The 8,640-nt window shown below is 38.0% G+C and overlaps 1 non-coding gene across 1 annotated transcript; it reads right to left on the bottom strand.

Moving 5' to 3' along the window:
• Positions 1–6,489: 6,489 nt before the first annotated feature.
• Positions 6,490–6,597, bottom strand: LOC121139554. Its single transcript, XR_005876469.1, has one exon. It is a non-coding gene; the product is annotated as a U6 spliceosomal RNA (small nuclear RNA).
• Positions 6,598–8,640: the final 2,043 nt, after the last annotated feature.

Here is an 8,640-nt window from a genome sequence, read left to right as displayed (position 1 = left end):
CTAACCACACTTAAGGGTATGGCCCAGAGCAAGAAGTAGATGGCCAACAGAAAAGAACTCAATGATATTTTTCTCATATTGCTTTGTTTGGACATTTTTTTCACACTGCTCTATTGCTTTCATGGTTTGTTTTCAGATTATGTGTTATGCATTTGTGGGTCATTGTTGTCTCTGTGGATTTTGCGGGTTTTTTCTATTCTGCTTCCCCCCCCCGCCTGCCTGTTTGGTTTCTAAAGAGAGAGAGAGAGAGAGAGGGGGGGGGCTGCAATTAGGTGGATGGGGAGGTGGAAAGAATCTGGGAAGTGTTATTGTGGTTAGCTCATGAGAAAAGAGCGCTCAGGCACAGTAAATAACAATTTGAACGTCTATCCCAGCTGGCTGGGTTCTCACTCAAGTGTGAGGGGACTTAGGTGTGGCCCAAGTATCCAGAATGGCATCTTTTGCAATATCCCTTTGTCATCCTTACTTCTTAATCCCATACCAGAGAAGAGCTTGAGAATCACATGGCATTACACATATGTTTTAAAATAAAAAAAACTATTTTTTTGAAATCTTTGATATAAACTTTTCAGTGATAGTTATGCTTTTATTTGTAAATATTTCTCATGTGAGTTAATGAAGAACCATCATCTAAGTTGGTTTTAGATATATTATTAAATCTAAAACTAGTAGGCATCTATCCTGTTCTTGTATAAACTTACAACATCTTCTCCTTAGAATTTTTTTTGAAAATGAGGAATAATTTCATGACTGCCATGCCCGCTGAGCCGCCTGTATCCGAGAACATGCAGAAGGTATTGGGATTGATGACACAGAGGCCCATTGGTGGCTTCCAGAAAGTTCTTCAAGAAGGCTCAAGAAAACTTCCCGAAAGGCTTCCCTCAAGAAAAGCTTCTGCTTCCTTTTTTTTACCCCTGGCTGGTTATATGCCCTGACACCAGAGGCAGCGGTGGGGGGTCAGGATGAGGTGGCGATTAGTTTTAGAAAAGGTTGAGGTCTCATACAGCCTCTTTGGAAATCAGTATGGAGATTCCTCAGGAAAAATGGGAATTAATCTACCACAAGACCCAGCAATTCCACTCTTAGGCATATATCCAAATGAGGCAAATTCATACAACAAGGGCATCTGCTCCACTATGTTCATAGCAGCATTATTTGTAATAGCCATAACCTGGAAGCAACCTAGATGCCCCTCAACTGAAGACCATGGAGTATTACTCAGCAGAAAAAAACAATGGAATCTTGAAATTCGCAGGTAAATGGATAGCACTGGAAGAAACCATCCTGAGTGAGGTAACCCAGTCACAAAAAGACAAACATGGTATGTACTCACTCATATATGGATTTTAGACATGGATCAGGATAGTGCCAGTCTGCACTTTCACTGATAGAGAGTCTGGGAAACAGGAAAGAACCTAAAAGATATGCATATATGCATAGTACCCAAGAGAAGAGGATTGAGACAAGATCCTCTGAATGGATGGAGAACACGGCGAGGGGTGGGGGGGGGGAGTGGGAGCTGGGAAGAAGAGAGGGGGAGAAGAGGAAGAGTGAGTAGGTCATGGGGGAACAGGAAGTCGGTGTGGGTAGGGGTAGAATAGGGGGAAGAGGGAATCATAGGTTAGAAGACAGATCAGGCTCCAGAGTGACCTCTAGTGATCTAAAGGGATAACACCAATTGGCAAGCTAAGCAATAGTGGAGAGACCACATCGAATGCCATTCCTGATAATGAACTTGATGTCTATAACCATCCAGGAGCCTTCATCCAGTGACTGATGGAAGCAGAGGCAAACACCCACAGTTAAATACTGAACAGAACCCAAGGAACCCAGCGACATAAAGAGAGGAGTGGTGAGCAAATTGGCAAAGAATGGGCTGGCAAAACCAGCAGAGACAGCTGATCTGAACAGGGGAGAGCTCTTGGACCCCAGACTGACAGCGGGGAGGCTAACATGGGACTGATCTGGACCCCCCCGAATGTGAGTGTCAGTGAGAAGGCCTGGGCAACTTATGGGGCCCTGAGCAGTGGATCAGTGTCTATCCCAGTAATACAAACAGTCATCGTGTGCCCATAGCACAAAGAGGGATGCTCTCTCAGCCTGGACTCTTAGGGGAGTGCCTGGCCCCTACCCTGAGTGAAATGACAGACTCTAGATATCCCTTATGTGGAAGGAATTGGCAATAGGGTGGGAGGCTGCGGGGGGGGATGGGGTGTGTGGGAGGAGGGGAGGGAGAGGGAACTGGGATTGACATGTAAAACAAGCTATTTAAAATTAAAATAAAAAGTGATAATAAAAAGAAAAGAAAAGGTTGAGGTCAGGGCATTCCTGTGGGCGAGCCCTTATCAGGAACTTATTGCTCTGGATTGGAAAAGGTGAAGGTCAGGGCGTTTCCTGTATTGTTTTTAGTAAACATGTTTTTAGTAAACATTGTCTTACAGCTGCCTGATCCCAATCTGATGTGGAAGTGGGCCTCCATCCAAGGTCTGTTGTTCCCACACATGAGGTTAGATTATAGAACCAAGTAAAAGTAACAGGACAATTATCCTGTTAACTGTCATAAAAGTGCAAATATCTTGAGGAAATTTGGACCTGAAGTATAAACAAATAAATGAATGAATAAGTAAGACTGTTCTTTTATGCAGTTTTTGGTGACATTTAGTAGCCTTAATATCCACTACCTCTGGTTATTACACAAGTTATCCAGTATTTAAGAACATCATTTAAGAATATGTAGAAAAAGACTGAAGGTTTGAGGTTAGAGAAGATAAATGTGGAGTGAAAAGCTTTATATTCTTTTAGATATGAAGATTATATAGTCCTGATATTGACACAGTCAATTTCTGAGAGTGTAGTAGATTGTAACCTTCAAGGATATTATTTCTATGTTCATAAGCAGCCGCTATTTAACATAGGATTATTATTATTCATTATTAGACCACGACAGTCTTCTATTTTTATAGAATAGTATTAAATGATATTAAATACCTCAAAGAATTCATCACATTTTTACTTTATTTCACACCATGAAATGCTTGGTGACCACTCATGCTTGACAAAGTTCCTGTATTTCAACAATGCACATCACAATTCTCCAGCAGCCTTTTACTTTCAATTTAAACGATTTTCACTGGGTATTATGGGAGTTTCCTAATTTCTTTTCCTTGGGAAACTTTGTGCAGGCTTTGCTGGAGAATGGAAATGTGTAAAATGGCAGTCTCTTTAGACAAAATAATTCTTTGGAAAAAATTCCCTGCCGCTTTGGAACCCTGTAGTGTGATAACTCTGCCTACTCCACACAAGAAAATGACCACACCTGGCCCCTGGGATAAGAAACACCTGCTGGAGAAACAAGGAACCCAGATCCAGAGCCTGAGGCCATTTAGGGCAAGAGATCAGTTAGTAAGTACAGAATAGTGCCCAAGAGTATGGCTTACTGGATGAATGACAAGATCTGCTTTGCCCCACAGGAAAACACTATGAAGAGGTTAGACTGGCTTGATCCCTCTCTGAAATATACAGAAACATAAACGGAAGGAATCAGAATGGTACGGTACAATGAAGAAAGAGTAAGATGTCAGGGCCTCCCTTTTGGGAGCTTATGAGGAGAACAGGGCATTATAAGACAAAATGCAATTACTAGGCAGATCAATGCACACAGTTCAAACACTGTATCATGTCCCTTAATGTCCCTTGAGGAATTAAAATTGCTGTTACGGGTTTGTTTCTCAGGACTCAATGTCAGGTTTGTTTCTCAGGACTCACTGTCTTACAGCTCCTGAGTACACAGGCTGAGGCCAGACCATGCAGGAGGAAGTATAACATGGTGCCTGGCAGGGTTACTGAACCTTAGAGGACAATAGATTCGTGGTGAACTTAACTGCTTTCTGCTTCAAGAAAAATGCATAATGGCATGGATGATCATTTTCACTGCAGAATCATTAGATTTGCTTTCAGTATTTCTTGTGCTTAAATTACAATGCTGTTGTGGAGTACATAAGGTATAGCATGTTTTCAATAAATGGGAAGACATTCTGAGTCACCCTAAAATTATTGCAGTCTCCTTCCTTTGCTGAAGTCACACCTCCTCTTTAGGACCTGAAACCCCCTGGAGTGGGACTATGGCAATTTTATATATTAAGGATGAAAGGGAACTTAGACTGAGAGTAATTCACACACACACACACACACACACACACACACACACACACACACACACACACACACACATATATATATATATATATATATATATATTGAATACATAACTGTAGATTGGTTAGCTGATATACCACTTTGTCCAGATATTCAAAAATACCTTTTCTAAAAATATTTAGTAATTAGATATGACATTGGCAAGAAATTCCATGTAGTCTTGGCTCTAATGAGGATGCAAGCTTCACAATATGGTGTATTCCTTGGGCCAGATCCCTCCTGCTGGCAAAAAATACTGCTCAGCCGGCACATATTCCCATATCAGTTTCCAAGAGCTGGCAGAAATCTGTAGTCCTTGGCAGCTTGTTCTTTAAGAATTCACCTGCACCTCTTTTCAGTTTAGTTTGCAATATTATATAGCATTAGATGCCTTTTACTCATATGTTTCTATTTACCTTTACACAATTTAATTGGAAGGTCTTTTACATGCAATGATTATTTTTGAGGCATAGATAAATTTCCAGAAGTTTATAATAAAAGAGAATACTCCCAGCATGCAAGCATATTTGGAGATTGCATCTCACTCAATGAAGCATTTCAATAGGAATTTACTCTTTGGAATAATAAGACTCTTTTTAGGAATTATATGTCCCCTCATTCTTGAGATATGCATGTTAATTTGATATATGAGGAAAGAAAAAGATAACTGTAAGTCAAGGAAATAAAAAAAATGCTGTTTGGGTAATTCCAAAACCTTTTTAGATCAATGTTTCTGTTGTATTTAGTGAATTTATATTTTAATAGGCAAATTGTATAATCAGTATTAATATAATATGCATCTTATTTTTTTAACAGAATCAAAATATCCACTTTACCTTTCTAGGAAAATATATAATGAGATGTATAAAAATTCTGACATCACTAGAATGTATTAAAACATATGTAAATTGTTGTGTTTTTGAAATACTTCTCATAACACTGGCAGTGTAAATATCTGTGATGGCCAAATGAAGCCAAATACTCGTGTATTCTTGTATGTTCTAAGGATTAGGTAAAATTTAGCTGTTCATTGTAGTAACAAAGAAAACAAGTTCAAGTCCTCAAATTGAAAGTTGTAGCTTCTCAAATTGAAAGCCAAGTTTATCTACCTGAAAGGTGGTGACTTACACCTTTAATTGGGAGATAGAGACAGGTGGATCTCTGTGAGTTCAAGGCTAGCATCATCTACAGAGCAAGTTCCAAATAACCAGAGCTACACATGGACACCCAGTCTGGAAAAAAATAAAATAGAAAAGTCTTTCTAATGCATACCAGATTTTCAGTGTGACATTTAGAAACTATACACACAGTGTTATCTTTCCGTTTTCTCTTTCTCACTTATATTGAGAAGACAGCTATCAAATTGTGTTTAAATATTTTCTAAATTTTTTATAATTTTATATAAAGAATAATTAGATTTGAGTTTAATTTTAGTCAAAAATTAATGGGTCTTTTGTCCTTAACTAACACAAATAATAAGTTTTCAAGAGTCTATGTTTAAACTAGAACCAAAATGTGAAGTTATGGAATACTTGAACACATGAATGGAGGTAAGTGTGAATGATCAGTAACCAGAGATGTCAAACACAGTTTTCCCACACATCAAATTTGGTTACACCTTATTATCATGAGTCTGGTGTTTATATTGATTTGTTCTGTTTGTTACTTGTTCATTTGCTTGAAACCTGCATCTTTTTTATTTAATAAATTTATTTAAATTAGAAACCATCTTATTTTACATATCAACCCTAGTTCCACTCCCCAGGGAGGGTGAGGCCTTCCAAGAGGGATCATCAAAATCTGTCAAGTCATTTGGGGCAGGGCCTAGCTGTCACCCTGCCCATGTATATCTAGACTAAGGTGTCTGTTTGTTTACTAGGGATACATCCTGGTTCCACTGCCACAGGCCCCATAGACTGCCCAGTCCTCCGAGCTAACACCCACGTTCAGGGACCTGGTTTGGTCCTATGATGGTTCCCCAGCTGTGAGACTGAGGTCCATGAGTTCCCAGTTGCTTAGGTCATCTGTTTCTTTGGGTTTTCCCAGCATGTTCTTGACCCGTTTGTTTGACACTCCTCCCTCTCTACAAGTGGATTCTAGGAGTTCAGCTCAGTGCTTATCTGTGGGTCTCTGCTTATAGCCCAGCAAAGGCAGCTTCAAACCTGTTTTGTAGTGCTGACTTGAACCACTAATGATAGTGCTTTTGTCCTCTAAATAATGGTGTCTATGGCAGGGAGATGGAGTGGATGTGCCCCTAAATCTAATTGATTTATCTTTATTCTGTGATTTTGTTCATTAAAAAATGATCTCAACAGGAATCACTCACATATGCTTTCCCAGGGGCCATGCTGATCATCTCTGAATCATTCCAATTTTAGTAATATATGCTGCCGAAGCGAGCACTCTTTCACATTTCTTAAACTTAAATTTTGAAAAGAACAAACAATATTTGAAGGAAAAGTTGCCTTTTCTTTTCCTGGAGAGATAAGAATGGATGTCTCTTCACCACAGAGGAGGCTTTGATGCCTGTTGAGAGTTATTCCATTGATGTCCAAATTAATGAACCAATTGGACTAGAGGCTTGATTGACTAGAGGAAAAGAGCCACACTACAATGCTTTGAAGTTTTGTTGAAAGGTTTATTTAATCTCAGTAAAACAATTTATCACAGCAATTTTATATTTCTAATTGAATCTGATACTCAACTATTCATTTGTGAAATATGAAAATATTACACATATGTTTAATGCCTTGCACACTGGCAATGCATGCATCCTGGATGATACGGAGCATTAGTTTTGGTCATACTGTAAATTGTTTGATAAATACTTTTACATTTAATTTTATTAGAATCAATATGGTTAGAATATCAAGGCAATGTTTCCTTTTGCAAATAACTCTGTGTGTGTGTGTGTGTGTGTGTGTGTGTGTGTGTCCGTGTGTGTTCATGAGATTAAATGTAGGCAGGTGTATGCTATGGTGCTATGTTAGTTAAGCAGATCAGAAGATGACTTTGAGTGTTGGTCTTTGCCTTCAATTTTGATTGACATGAAGTCTGTTTTTCTCCAGTGTCTACAACACATTGATTGTCCCATGCCATTCAGAAGGTTAGCTTCTGCATCTCATCTCTCCTTAGGATTGCTGGAATAAAGGCATGCACAACCATGCCTAGCAGTATCCAGGTTCTAGAAACAGAAATCCTGAAGATTTCTTTTGTGTGGCAAATGCTTTACTACCTGAGCCATTCCCAGGGATTTTAATAGAACAAAATTTTTTTTTGTCTTTTAAACAAACTTTTAACAGACAATATTTTTGAAATAATTACAAAATAAAATTGAACTGATTCTATACACCTTAAATAAAATATGATACCATATCATATGTGGCACATTTTGCAGGACAAACTTACCAAGACCTATAGGAAAGACTAAATTTGAGTAACTATTTTTAGTATGATTCTTTTATTTAAATTATAAACAAGTTTGCCTCACATGTCAATCCCAGTTCCCTCTCCATTCCCTCCTCCCTTGCTCCTCCACCAGCCCTCCAGAGCTCCCCAACCCCCACAATGTTCCCCAGGGAGGGTGAGGCCATCCATGGGGGAATCTCTAGAGTCTGTCATTTCAGCCAGATACATTTTTTAAATTATTGGAACTAAATTAAAAAATTAAATTTAATATTCCTTATTTTGGTATTTTAGATGTCCTCAAAATACCATAACATATGTTGAGAGCCTATCTAGTCATCAACTGCATAGAGTTCACATCTTGTTAGTATTTTATTTATTGTGTGGCTATTGATATAATCTTAATATTATAAAAATCAGTGATTTTAAGACTAACATCAAATTACTTCTCTCCCCCAAATGTTCAAATTTCTGATATGCAAAGAAAAACATCTAACACAAACATTTCTATTTATGAGGTTGAGATAACAGGATTTTTTCTACATATCCATAGTAATTAGGTCTTCCATATGTGAAACGGTCTTCAGTGTTTTATGAAGGTAAATGCTTTATTACATTTTAATTAAAAACCTATCATGCATCTCACTCATTTCCACCTCCTTTCTCTTCCTTTCCTCTTTAGCTCTCATTTCTTTAATTCTACAAAAGAAAAATAGTTTTACAGAAATGTCCAAGGAAGTTTTATTTTTGAATAATTTGTAGCTAATTAAACTTTTCTTAGATTTCTGTTTATTATTGTTGAAATATCTACTGCTTCATAAATATATTTTGTATGTGGAGCTACTCTAGGAAGGGAAATGACAACAGAGCATATTATTATCCTATAAATACTATTTCCTTGTAGCACCTCTGAGATTTCATGGATTTGTCTCATAGTCTTTTATCCAAAACCAGTTTTATTGTGCCTACCTCTTGGAAATTCTCAGCTTAGATCATCTTGTATCAGTCTTTTTCATATTTCGAGCAGTGATACGAAGTATA

The sequence above is a fragment of the Mesocricetus auratus genome, unplaced genomic scaffold (genome assembly GCF_017639785.1).
Source record: "Mesocricetus auratus isolate SY011 unplaced genomic scaffold, BCM_Maur_2.0 Super-Scaffold_15014, whole genome shotgun sequence".
Taxonomy (NCBI): Eukaryota; Metazoa; Chordata; class Mammalia; order Rodentia; family Cricetidae; genus Mesocricetus; species Mesocricetus auratus.
This window is presented reverse-complemented; position numbering and strand designations above follow the sequence as displayed.